The sequence below is a fragment of the Moschus berezovskii genome, chromosome 20 (genome assembly GCF_049115385.1).
Source record: "Moschus berezovskii isolate FMDL1 chromosome 20, NW_MosBer_1.0, whole genome shotgun sequence".
Taxonomy (NCBI): Eukaryota; Metazoa; Chordata; class Mammalia; order Artiodactyla; family Moschidae; genus Moschus; species Moschus berezovskii.
The window spans coordinates 4,281,046-4,294,774 of NC_142479.1; positions in this window are offsets into that span (position 1 = coordinate 4,281,046).

Below are 13,729 nucleotides of genomic sequence, written 5' to 3' on the forward strand. Positions count from 1 at the left end.
TGTAAGAGGGTTCCCTTTTCTCCACACCCTCACCAGCATTTATTGCATGTAGACTTTTGGATAGCAGCCATTCTGACTTGTTTGAAATGGTATCGCATTGTGGTTTTGATTTGCATTTCTCTGATTATGAGGGATGTTGAGCATTTTATCATGTGTTTGTTAGCCATCTTTATGTCTTTGAACAAATATTAAAAGCAGCAAGGGAAAAACAACAAATAACACACAAGTTGACCCCATAAGGATAACCGCTGCTCTCTCAGCAGAAACCCTTTAGGCCAGGATGGAATGGCAAGACATACTTAAAGTGATGAAAGAAAGTAACTTACAGCCCAGATTACTATACCCAGCAAGGATCTCATTCAAATATGAAGGAGAAATCAAAACCTTTACAGACAAGCAAAAGCTGAGAGAATTCAGCATCACCAAACCAGCTCTCCAACAAATACTAAAGGATCTTCTCTAGACAGGAAACAAAGAAAGGGTATACGAACTAGAATCCAAAACAATAAAGAAAATGACAACGGGATCATACTTATCAATAATCACCTTAAACATAAATGGGTTGAATGCCCCAACCAAAAGACAAATTTTGGCTGAATGGATCCAAAAATAAGACCCCCATATATGTTGTCTACAAGAGACCCACCTCAAAACGAGGGACACATACAGACTGAAAGTGAAGGGCTGGAGGAAGATATTCCACACAAATAGAGACCAAAAGAAAGCAGGAGTTGCAATACTCACATCAGATAAAGTAGATTTTAAAACAAAGACTGTGAAAAGAGACAAAGCAGGAAACTACATAATGATCAACTATCAATCCAAGAAGAAGATATAACAATTATAAATATTTATGCACACAACATAGTAGCACCACAATATGTAAGACGATTACTAACAAGTATGAAAGGGGAAATTAACAATAACACAATAATAATGGGAGACTTTAATACCCCACTTACATCTATGGATAGATCAACTAAACAGAAAATTAACAAGGAAACACAAACTTTAAATGATACAATAGACCAGTTAGACCTAATAGGTCTCTATAGGACATTTCACCCAAAACAATGAATTTCATCTTTTTCTCAAGCACACACGGAACCTTTTCCAGGATAGATCACATCCTGGACCATAAATCTAGCCTTGGTAAATTCAAAAAAAAATTGAAATCATTCCAAACATCTTTTCTGACCACAATGCAGTAAGATTAGATCTCAATTACGGGAGAAAAACTATTAAAAATGCCAATATATGGAGGCTGAACAACACGCTGCTGAATAATGAACAAATAATAGAAGAAATCAAAAGAGAAATCAAAATATGCATAGAAATGAATGAAAATGAAAACACAACAACTCCAAACCTCTGGGACACTGCAAAAGCAGTGCTAAGGGGGAAGTTCACAGTAATAGAGGCACACGTCAAGAAACAAGAAAAAAGTCAACTAAATAACCTAACTCTACATCTAAAGCAACTAGAAAAGGAAGAAATGAAGAAGCCCAGGGTTAGTACAAGAAAAGAAATCGTAAAAATTAGGGCAGAGATAAATGCAAAAGAAACAAAAGAGACCATAGCAAAAATCAACAAAGCCAAAAGCTTGTTCTTTGAGAAGGTAAATAAAATTGACAAACCACTAGCCAAACTCATCAAGAAACAAAGGAGGAAGAACCAAATCAATAAAATTAGAAATGAAAATGAAGAGATCACAACCGAAAACACAGAAATACAAAGGATTATTAGAGAATACTATTAGCAATTATATGGCAATAAAATGAATAACCTGTAAGTAACGGACAAATTCCTTGAAAAGCACACCTTGCCAAAACTGAACCAGGAAGAAATAGCAAATATGAACAGACCCATCACAAGCACGGATCTAGAGGAAGTACTCAGAAATCTTCCAGCAAACAAAAGCCCAGGTCCAGATGGCTTCACAGCTGAATTCTACCAAAAATTTAGAGAAGAGCTAACACCTATTCTACTCAAACTCTTCCAGAAAATTGCTGAGGAAGGGAAACTTCCAAACTCATTCTATGAGGCCACCATCACCCTAATGCCAAAACCTCGTAAAGATCCCACAAAAAAAGAAAACTACAGGCCAATATCACTGATGAACATAGATGCAAAAATCCTTAACAAAATTCTAACAATCAGAATCCAACAACACATTAAGAAGATCATACATTATGACAAAGTGGGCTTTATCCCAGGAATGCAAGGATTCTTCAATATCCGCAAATCAATCAACGTAATACACCACATTAGCAAACTGAAAAATAAAAATCATATGATTATCTCAATAGATGCAGAGAAAGCCTTCGACAAAATACAACATCCTTTTATGATAAAAACACTCCAGAAAGTGGGAATAGAATGGACATATCTCAGCATAATGAAAGCTATGTATGACAAACGTACAGCAAACATTATCTTCAACGGTGAAAAACTGAAAACATTTCCCCTAAAGTCAGGAATAAGACAAGGGTGCCCACTCTCACCACTACTATTCAACATAGTTCTGGAAGTTTTGGCTATGGCAATCAGAGCAGAAAAACACATAAAAGAATACAAATTGGAAAAGAAGAAGTAAAACTTTCACTGTTCGCTGATGACATGATCCTCTACACAGAAAACCCTAAAGACTCTACCAGAAAACTACTAGAGCTAATCAATGAATACAGTAACGTTGCAGGATATAAAATCAACACACAGAAATCCATTGCATTCCTATACACTAATAATAAGAAAATAGAAAGAGAAATTAAGGAAACTATTCCATTCACTGTTGCAAAGAAAAGAATTAAATACTTAGGTATATATCTACCTAAGGATACAAAAGACTTGTACGTAGAAAACTTTAAAACACTAGTGAAAGTAACCAAAGAGGACACTAATAGATGGAGAAATATACCATGTTCGTGGATTGGACGAATAAATATTGTGAAAATAAGTATAATATCCAAAGTAATTTATACTTTCAATGCAATCCCTATCAAGCTACCAATGATATTTTTCACAGAACTAGAACAAATAATCTCACAATTTGTATGGAAATACAAAAAACCTCGAATAGCCAAAGCAATCTTGAAGAAGAAGAATGGAATTGGAGGAATTAGCCTGCTGGATTTCAGGCTCTATTATAAAGCCACAGTCATCAAGACAGTATGGTACTGGCATAAAGACAGAAACATTGATCAATGGAATAAAATAGAAAGCCCAGAGATAAATCCACGCACCTATGGACACCTTATCTTTGACAAAGGAGGCAAGAATATAAAATGGAGAAAAGACAGTCTCTTTAACAAATGGTGCTGGGAAAACAGGTCAGCCACTTGTAAAAGAATTAAACTAAAACACTTCCTAACACCACACAACAAAATAAACTCAAAATAGATTAGAGAGTTAAATGTAAGGCCAGATTCTATAAAACTCTTAGAGGAGAACGTAGGTAAAACACTCTCTGACATAAATCACAGCAGGATCCTCCATGACCCACCTCCCAGAATATTGGAAGTAAAAGCAAAAATAAACAAATGGGACTTAAATAAAATCAAAAGTTTCTGTACAGCAAAGGAAACTATAAGCAAGGTGAAAAGACAGCCTTCAAAATGGGAGAAAATAATAGCAAATGAAGCAACTGATAAAGGATTAATCTCCAAAATATACAAGCATCTCCTGCAGCTCAATTCCAGAAAAATAAGTGACCCAATCAAAAAATGGGCCAAATCTTGGATTTTAAAAATTTCACTGTGTTCCCCGGTTACTCTTTGTGTAGTGCCTTTCTGTATTGTGTGTGAAAACTAAGAGCTCATGTCTAATGTCTGCTCCATTTCCTTCTGGATTTGTGAACCGTTTGGAATGGAAAATATGTCTAGGAATGATTTGAAGTGCAATTATTGAGAGGTGTCAAGTTTTCATGGACATGCATGTCATCCCCTCTGGGTTCCAAATGCATTGTTCCTAAACTCTTTTGGAGACCTTCTCAGAAAGATGGGTGTTTTTCAGCTTCCATTTCCACAGATTATTGGATTCAGCAGCTCTAGCAGCAGGGACACTGTGTCCATGAAAGGGGAGTCTGGTGCGGCCTCCCTTTCAGCACCAATCCCCAGGTCGTGTTGACAGGGCACTGATCTTCCATCCGTGAGCCAGAGGCCACAGGCATCCTTGTGTGCCCTTGTCTGTGTGAGCAGTTGAAGGGAGGTTCTACTCCACAGGCGCTCAGCTTGCCTGCAGCTTCGGAAAGACAGAGGTGAGCATCTCAAAAGGAGAGGAACAACCGTGCCAGAAGTGTAGTGGGATCCACCCTGAGGTTGGGCACTGATCATCAAGAGATGCTTCTGTGGGACTTTGATGGGTCTGGCACACTCTTCTGCTAGAGAGTGAGAGAGATGTCTGTGGGCCCTGCTAGGCCCTCCACTCCCTCTTTGGGTCCCAAAGGCTGGTTATCACCATCCTGAGCACCTAGCTCTGAGATGATGACCACCGCCACCTGCACTGTGTTTCCCTTTGCCCGCGTATACATGCGAAGCATCAGGCTGTCTCTGAGCTACACTAGCCATGTGCATTGCCTCTCATTGGACTTGTGCATGTTTCTTCTGTTTCCTTCCCAAGCACTGATTTTCTTGAGCATGTGGGGGCCACAAGGATGGTGGGTCTTTCTTTGGCCTTGTGTTCTGAGGAACACTTGTCCCTTTGTTGGTGTGGGTTTATCTTTCCATTTCTCCTGCCTGGTTTATTGCTGTGAGTTTATTTGTGCCGGCGGAAGAACTCAGCCTCTCTCTTGTGCCTGAGGTGTCCCACTTACAACAGCAATGCCTACCTGGAGATTCTGAACACATTTGCTGAGAGGGCTTCGTTTGGCCGATGACATTTTGAAAGGACCTACACGGTCCTTTCAGATACCCAAAGTATCCTTCAAATGACATAGAAACCAGAATTCTCCAGTTTGGTCTTCCAATATGTGGGGAGTCAGCACAATCCCCTGGAGGAGGGAAAAGCTACAATCTCACGGATTCTGGCCTAGAGAATTCCATGGATGGTGAAATTCATGGGGATGCCAAGACTAACAATACTGAGAGACTATAACGTTCACCTTCAGTCAGAGCAAAATCCAGTTTCCTCTCATTTTAGTGATTGGCGTTGATTGTTGAACCCCCAAAAATGGGAAGAAATGCAGAGAGAAGAAGACTCAATGTTGTCAGGCGGGGGAGATTGGAACGGGGACAGCTTTCAATGAATACAGGCTTTGCTGGAATTTGGGCGGGGGATAGAATGAGGGTGTCCAAATGTAGACAGTGTTGATGCTTACACAGCATTGTGAAGGCCTTCATATTCCCAACTGGCATCAAGGAAGAAAATTTTATTGACACACACTTAAGAACAAAATATACAGAGAGCTATCAGTCAGTTCAGTTCAGTTCAGTTGCTCAGTCGTGTCCGACTCCCTGCGACCTCATGAATCACAGCACGCCAGGCCTCCCTATCCATCAGCAACTCCGGGAGTACACTCAAACTCATGTCCACAGAGTCAGTGATGCCATCCAGCCATCTCATTCTCGGTCGTCCCCTTCTCCTCCTGCCCCCAAATTTTCCCAGCATCAGAGTCTTTTCCAGTGAGTCAACTCGTCGCATGAGGTGGCCAAAGTATTGCAGTTTCAGCTTTAGCATCAGTCCTTACAATGAACACCCAGGATCGATCTCCCTTAGAATGGACTGGTTGGATCTCCGTGCGGTACAAGGGACTCTCAAAAGTCTTCTCCAATACCAGAGTTCAAAAGCATCAATTCTTCGGCGATCAGCTTTCTTCACAGTCCAACTCTCACATCCATACATGACCACGGGAAAAACCATACCCTTGACTAGACGGACCTTTGTTGGCAAAGTAATGTCTCTGCTTTTCAATATACTATCAAGGTTGGTCATAACTTTCCTTCAAAGTAGTAAGCGTCTTTTAATTTCATGGCTGCAATCAGCATCTGCAGTGATTTTGGAGCCCCCAAAAATAAAGTCTGACACTATTTCCACTGTTTTTCCATCTATTTCCCATGAAGTGATGGGACCAGATGCCATGATCTTTGTTTTCAGAATGTTGAGCTTCAAGCCAACCTTTTCACTCTCCTCTTTCACTTTCATCAAGAGGCTTTTGAGTTCCTCTTCACTTTCTGCCATAAGGGTAGTGTCATCTGCATATCTGAGATTACTGATATTTCTCCCAACAATCTTGATTCCAGCTTGTGCTTCTTTCAGCCCAGCATTTCTCATGATGTACTCTGCATATAAGTTAAATAAACAAGGTGACAATATACAGCCTTGACGTACTCCTTTTCCTATTTGGAACCAGTCTGTTGTTCCATGTACAGTTCTGACTGTTGCTTCCTGACATGCATACAGGTTTCTCAAGAGGCAGGTCAGTTGGTCTGGTATTCCCATATCTTTCAGAATTTTCCACAGTTTATTATGATCCACACAGTCAAAGGCTTTGGCATAGTCAATGAAGCAGAAATAGATGGTTTTCTGGAACTCTCTTGCTTTCTCCATGATCCAGCGGATGTTGGCTATTTGATATCTGGTGCCTCTGCCTTTTCTAAAACCCGCTTGAACATCTGGGAGTTCACAGTTCACATATTACTGAAGCCTGGCTTGGATAATTTTGAGCATGACTTTAGTAGTGAGTGAGATGAGTGCAATTGTGCGGTAGTTTGACCATGCTTTGCATTGCCTTTCTTTGGGATTGGAATGAAGACTGACCTTTTCCAGTCCTTTGGTCACTGCTGACTTTTCCAAATGTTCTGGCATATTGAGTGCAGCACTGTCACAGCATCATCTTTCAAGATTTGAAAGACCTCAACGGGAATTCCATCACCACCACTATCTTTGTTCGTAGTGATGCTTTCTAAGCCCCACTTGATTTCACATTCCAAGATGTCTGGCTGTAGGTCAGGGATCACGCTATCATGACTATCTTGCTCGTGAAGATCTTTTTTGTACAGTTTTTCTGTGTATTCTTGCCACCTCTTCTTAATATCTTCTGCTTCTGTTAGGTCCCTACAATTTCTGTCTTTTATCGAACCCATCTTTGCATGAAATGTTCCCTTGGAATCTCTAATTTTCTTGAAGAGATCTCTTGTTTTTCCTATTCTGTTGTTTTCCTCTATTTCTTTGCATTGATCACTGAGGAAGGCTTTCTTATCTCTCCTTGCTATTCTTTGGAACTCTGCATTCAGATGCTTATATCTTTCCTTTTCTCCTTTTCTTTTTGCTTCTCTTCTTTTCACAGCTATTTGTAAGGCCTCCAAAGACAGCCATTTCGCTCTTCTGCGTTTCTTTTCCATGGAGATGCTCTTGGTCCCTGTCTCCTGTACAATGTCACGAACCTCCGTCCAGAGTTCATCAGGCACTCTATCTGTCAGATCTAGTCCCTTATATCTATTTCTCACTTCCACTGTATAATCATAAGAGATTTGATTTAAGTCTTACCTGAATGGTCTAGAGGTTTTCCCTACTTTCTTCAATTTAAGTCTGAATTTGGCAATAAGGTGTTCATGATCTGAGCCACAGTCAGCTCATGGTCTTGTTTTTGCTAACTGTATAGAGTTTCTCCATCTTTGGCTGCAAAGAATATAATCAAACTGATTTCGGTGTTGACCATCTGGTGATGTCCACGTGTAGAGTCTTCTCTTGTGTCGTTGGAAGAGGGTGTTTGCTATGACCAGTGCGTTCTCTTGACAAAACTCTATTAGCCTTTGCCCTGCTTCATTCCATTCTCCAAGGCCAAATTTGCCTGTTACTCCAGGTGTTTCTTGACTTCCTACTTTTGCATTCCAGTCCCCTATAATGAAACGGACATCTTTTTTGGGTGTTAGTTCTAAAAGGTCTTGTAGGTCTTCATAGAACCATTCAACTTTGGCTTGTTCAGCGTTACTGGTTCTGTCTTTTTGAAGATTGCATCCAAGTACTGCATTTCTCACTCTCCCATTTCCTGCCTAGGTCTGTCAACCTACGAACAGCTCCAGTGCCTGTTCAAACTGTGGGCCGCTCTCACATGGAGCTTGGACACTGAGACTTCCTAAAGGATGGATTCAACACAGGGCTGACCTAACACAGAAAAGGGCAGAATCAGGCCTGGATGGGCTATGTTACCTGAGAAAAGGCAGTTCCCTTCCAGCCTATTTCTTGACCCCCAGATTGAGAGGACCAGAAAGTCATAATCAGACATCGTCCCCTCTGATATCAACCTTCCTCGTCCTACTCAAGTGTCCTACTCAGCCTCGAGGGGAGGGGAGGCTTCCCCAACAGTGGCTCCTTTTGTCTCCTTTGTGTTTCCATAGACATTTTGAAAATCTTTGGTTATAATGCCCTGAGAGCAGCAGTTGGTATTTTGAGAGGAATAGCTTGGAACCTCTGTAATGCCCCACTGTGGGGATCGGGGGGATGGGGAACTGACATCATCTTGCCAGGAGGAATTCTTCTGCTCTGTGAGCACAGCTTATTTTCCATTGGATTGGTGGGCTTCACCTTCTTTCATCCATCTCTTGCAGTTCTCTGAGAAGAGGGACTTCCCTCCTAGGTTAGATGGACTCCTAGCTATTGCCTTTCAGGGAATATCACTGTCGGTGGGGTTGATCCTTGCCTTGTCCTTCTAAGCGTTTGCAGTGAGTGTTAGAAATGCCAAGGATTTCTCTTCCCCATCCTCACTGTCCATCTCTCTGAGCTTCTTTGTAGAACATGTCAAGTCCAGGGTCCCACGAGTCTCGGGGAGTGCAGCAAGACCGTGTTTCTCAGGCCCTCAATGCTGGGCATCATTCGGTGTACTCTCTGTGTCCTTTCCTTCGCCTGGTGTCCCTTAACAGTCCTCTCCTTCAGGCTCGTTTGTGTTCATGTTATTTGTGTATTAGGAGCCAAATCCTGCCTAAGTTCCGTGTCTGTAAACAGTTGTCTCCCAGCTTGGGAGGTGTCGTTTGTGTTCTACAGACCATATTTCCCAGAGTCCAAATCTTGGATAGACAACGTTCAGTGTGTTCCCTGGTTACTCTTTGTGTAGTGCCTTACTGTATTGTGTGTGGAGACTAAGAGTTCATGTCTAATGTCTGCTCCATTTCCTTCTGGATTTGTGAACCGTTTTGCATGGAACGTATGTCTAGGAATCATTTGAAGTGCATTTGTTGAGAGGTGTCAAGTTTCCATGGACATGCATGTCATCCCCTCTGGTTTCCAAATGCGTTGCTCATTAACTCTTTTGTAGACCTTCTTGGAAAGATGGGGGTTTTTCAGCTTGCATTTCCGCAGATGAATGGATTCAGCAGCTCTAGCAGCAGGGACGCTGTCGGGTGCGGCCTCCCTTTCAGCACCGATCCCCAGGTCGGGTTGACAGGGTGCTGATCTTCCATCTTTGAGCCAGAGGCCACAAGGAACCTTCAGTGTCCTTGGCTGTGTGAGTAGTTGAAGTGAGTTTCGACTCCACAGGCACCCAGCAGGCCTGCCGTTTCGGATTGCCAGAGTTGAGCATTTCAGAGGAGAGGAACAACCGTGCCAGAAGTGGAGTGGGATCCACCCTGAGGGTGGGCACTTATCGTCAAGAGATGCTCCTGTGGGACTTTGATGGGTCTGTCACACTCTTCTGCCAGAGAGCGAGAGAAATGTCTATGGGCTCTGCTAGGCCCTCCACTCCCTCTCGTGGTCCTGAAGCTTGCTTGTCACCATCCTGAGCACCTAGCTCTGAGATGATGACCAGCACCACTTGCACTGTGTTTCCCTTTGCCCGCATGTCCATGCGAAGCGTCAGGCTGTCTCTGAGCTACACTAGCCATGTGCATTGCCTCTCATTGGACCTGTACATGTTTCTTCTGTTTCCTTCCCGATCACTGATTTTCTCCAGCGTGTGGGGGCCACAAGAATGGTGGGTCTTTCTCTGGCCTTGTGTCTGAGGAATATTTGTCCCTTTGTTGGTGTGGGTTTATCTTTCCATTTCTACTGCCTGGTTTATTGCTGTGAGTTTGTTTGTGCCGATGGAAAAACTCAACCTTTCTCTTGTGCCTGAGGTGTCCCACTTGCAACAGCAATGCTACCTTTAGATTCTGAACACATTTGCCGAGAGGGCTTCGTTTGGCAGATGACATCTTGAAAAGATCTACCTGGTCCTATCGGATACCCAAAGGATCCTTCAAATGACATAGAAACCAGAATTCTCCAGTTTGGTCTTCCAATATGTGGGGAATCAGCACAATCCCCTGGAGAAAGGAAAAGCTACCGACTCCAGGATTCTGACCTAGAGAATTCCATGGACTGTAGAATTCACGGGAATGCCAAGACTAACAATACTGAGAGACTATAACATTCACCTTTAGTCAGAGCAAAATCCAGTTTCCTCTCATTTTAGTGATTGGCATTGACTGGGGACACCGAAATGATGGGAAGAAATGCAGAGAGAAGACGACTCAATGTTGTCAGGTGGAGGAGAGTTGGATGGGGACTGCTTGCCATGAATCGAGGCTTTTTTTTTTTTTTTGAAGTGAGGGTGAATAGAATGAGGGCGTCCCAATGTAGACAGTGGTGATGCTTACACAGCATTGTGAAGGCCTCCATATTCCCAACTGGCATCAATGAAGGAAGCTTTATTGACACACACTTAGGAGCAAAATATACAGAAAGCTACAAAAGAAAATAAAGAGGAGGAGAAAAATGCCTAGGACCCTGATGAAAATCAGCTCAGGTTAAGGAAACTCAGTCTCCCCTGGGTGGGGAGGGAGTGGACAGCATCCATGGAGAACATACAGAGATGGAGGCTGCAGCGCCAACCGCGCCTCTGGATGGTTTGGTTGCCGAAGGGCTTTGGGTCTCTGTCCAGAGCAGGGGCCTGTTCTCCCTGTGGGGTGGGACAGTCATGGTGGGCGTCTGAGTCCTTTGCAGGAGCCAGGGCAGGCTGCCTCTGCAAATGTGGTCACTCAGGCTTTGACTGGGGTTTTGCTGCCAAAGCCTGTGTAGGAGCAAGTGCACGTGGAGGTGGAGTTTCTGTAAGGCCGGGTGGGACATCGGGGCCTGGGGCTGGGGGTCATCCTGGCACAGAAATCCGATGTGCTGAGGGTGCTGGCCTGTACCCGGCTGGCCCCATGACATTGGGAGGGGGCGTCTCAGGTCTCGGTCTCCCTTCACTGGATCCCTGGGTCCTGCACTTGGACCTCTCTCCTCCTCCTTAGTGACAGGTCTTGGACTTGGAGGCTGGCTGAGTTTGACGGCCAGAGCTAGAGCTGGGGGAGAAGAAGAGTTTACCACAGGCCAGCCTTGCCATGTGCCTAAGTGGGCCAGAAAGCTTCCTAGAGATTCGCTAAGAAGGCCCAGCATCGGAGTCTTCTCTGCAGTCTCCAAGATGGGTGGTGTGAGGCCAGCCTTTGGTCCAGGCCCAGCCCCAGCTCTGGGAGACTCCTCTCTCTGTAGCTCAGCACCGCCTCCCCACACTCACATGGAGCAGCCCCAGCCGCCTCACCTCTTTGCTCTGCCCTGCTGGGCTCCAGGTCCTCCAGCTGCCTCCAAGGCAGGGTTTCTCAGAGCTCTGGGTTAGAGCCAGCTGTGCTGAGTTCGTGGCAGCCTGAGACTGGGCCCCGTGTTGTGTGCTGAGTGGTGTCTGAGCAGCAGGCCTTGCCCTCTTCCTCTTCAACGCCATTTGGGCTGAGCACTCCGAGGCCACTCTCACCTGGAGCCTGTACTTATCCTCCAGGGCAGGGGGCTGGTGCGCTGAGCCCTCCCTCTGGGAGGTGTATATGGTGTGCCCCTCAGGGTCACCTCAGTTGGGACTATCTGCAATGATAGTGACCATCAGCCAGCCTTGCTTCAATATTTCTGAGCTGTGCCTGGCCAGGATGGCTGCTGCTTCTGCCTGCCTGCCCTTCTGCTCCAAGAAAGACCAGAGACAAAAGTGTGTGGTCAGATACCCACGCTGAAGGACGGAGAACCTCATGAGGGTGTGCGGCCCGCATGGCCAGCTGGCACTGCCCGGACTCTCCTCATGCCACCCAGCCTGCTCTCCCCTGGGGTGTGACCACAAGTAGCCCATGGACTCCTGACCCTCATGTGGCTGGGCTTGCTTGAGTTCGACACACCGGAGAAACCCCCATCCACACACAGCGAATGGCCTCAGTCTTCCCTGCGTGGGACGGGAGTTGTGGCTGGACCCGGTCTGGGGCTCCCCTGGTACCTTTCTGTTCCTTCGGGCAAAGGGTCAGAGGCCTCTCGAGGAGAGGGGTGCCTGAGCCAGCATCGACCGCATTCCCACACACTCTGCCTGTGAGCTCTCCTGAGGCCCCAGCCTCTTAGCAGGGGCAAGCAGCCGAACATCTTGACAGCAAGTGATCTGGCCTGGGGATCCTTTCCGCTGGGGAGGCCTGGATACATGAGTTGCGGGTTCTGTTGGGTTCTGTTGACAGGAAGTGACATCATTTCCTGGGTTCGTGGCTGAGGTCCCTTCCACAAGCTCCCAAAGGGAACTTCTGTTTTCTGGCTGTTCCCCAACGCCCTTAGTCCACGTGCAGACAAAGTGACACCTACACACCCCATCCAACAGCCTTGGGGAGAACTTGGTGCAGCCAGAGCCTGAGCTATGAGGACAGAGCTGCTTTCAACCCAGGCTCCTTCTTCTCAGGAGTGATGTGGCCCTGGGCAAGACATGTGCCCTGCAGGCTTTCCCCAGTCTCTCCGTGTGCAGAGTGGGGGTTCCTCTCCCATCTCCTGCCTAGGCCTGTCAGCTTACGAAGAGCTCCAGTGCCTGTTCAAACTTTGGGCCTCCATCAAAAGGAGCTTGGACACAGACTTCCCAAAGGAAGGATTCCACACAGGGCTGACCTAGCACAGAATGGGGCAAAATCAGACCTGGATGGGCTCTGGGACCTGGGCGAAGGAAGTCCCCTTCCTCCCTATTTCTTGACCCCCGCATTGGGAGGATCGGAAGGTCATATTCAGACATCGCCCCTTCTGATATCAACCTTCCTCGTCCTACTCAAGTGTCCCACTCAGCCTCGAGGTGTGGGGGAGTCTCTTCCAACAGTGGCTCCCAACATCCTTGTCTGTGAGTCTAATCATCGAGGGGGAATAGGCACTGTCATTGTTTCCATCCTCAAGAGAGATTCATGAAAATTCTGTGAAATTGACTCATTTCTTCTCTCCATTGTTCAGTCTCCTTCCCTCGTTCCGTCTCTTTTATGACCTGTCCAAATTCATTCTGTCTCTTCTCTGTGTCTCTCTTGTGGATGCTCACAAACTGTGAATGCATGTACACATGTATAATATTGACCTAGGGTGAGGCTATAGTTTTTCCTTTTGAGTGAGGTAATGATTTGGGACTGGAGTTTGTGTGAGGGGAAGGGATTCGTCTGTGGTCAATTCTGGGAGACTTAGTGGTGGGATTTCTCACTCTCTTTTACGAAGGAACCCTGTCGCCGATATTCTGCTTGCAAATATTCTTTTGTGTTCAGTTTGTTACCATTTTGATTTGTGAATGCTTAGCTTTTCTGTTGCATAGCTGTTCAAATGGATGCAAGCCCATTGGTGTCCTTTGGTTTCCTGTTTCCTTGACTTGAAGACACCCAATTTTGCTTCACCCCCCACACATGTTGAGAAGTCCCTGACTTTAAGGAGCCAATGTCCCTTGTTTATTTCCAGGACTTTCATCTCTTCAGTTTTGCGTTGATGTGTTTCACTGAATCTGAGGTGTTATGAGACCAAAAGCCAATGTGAT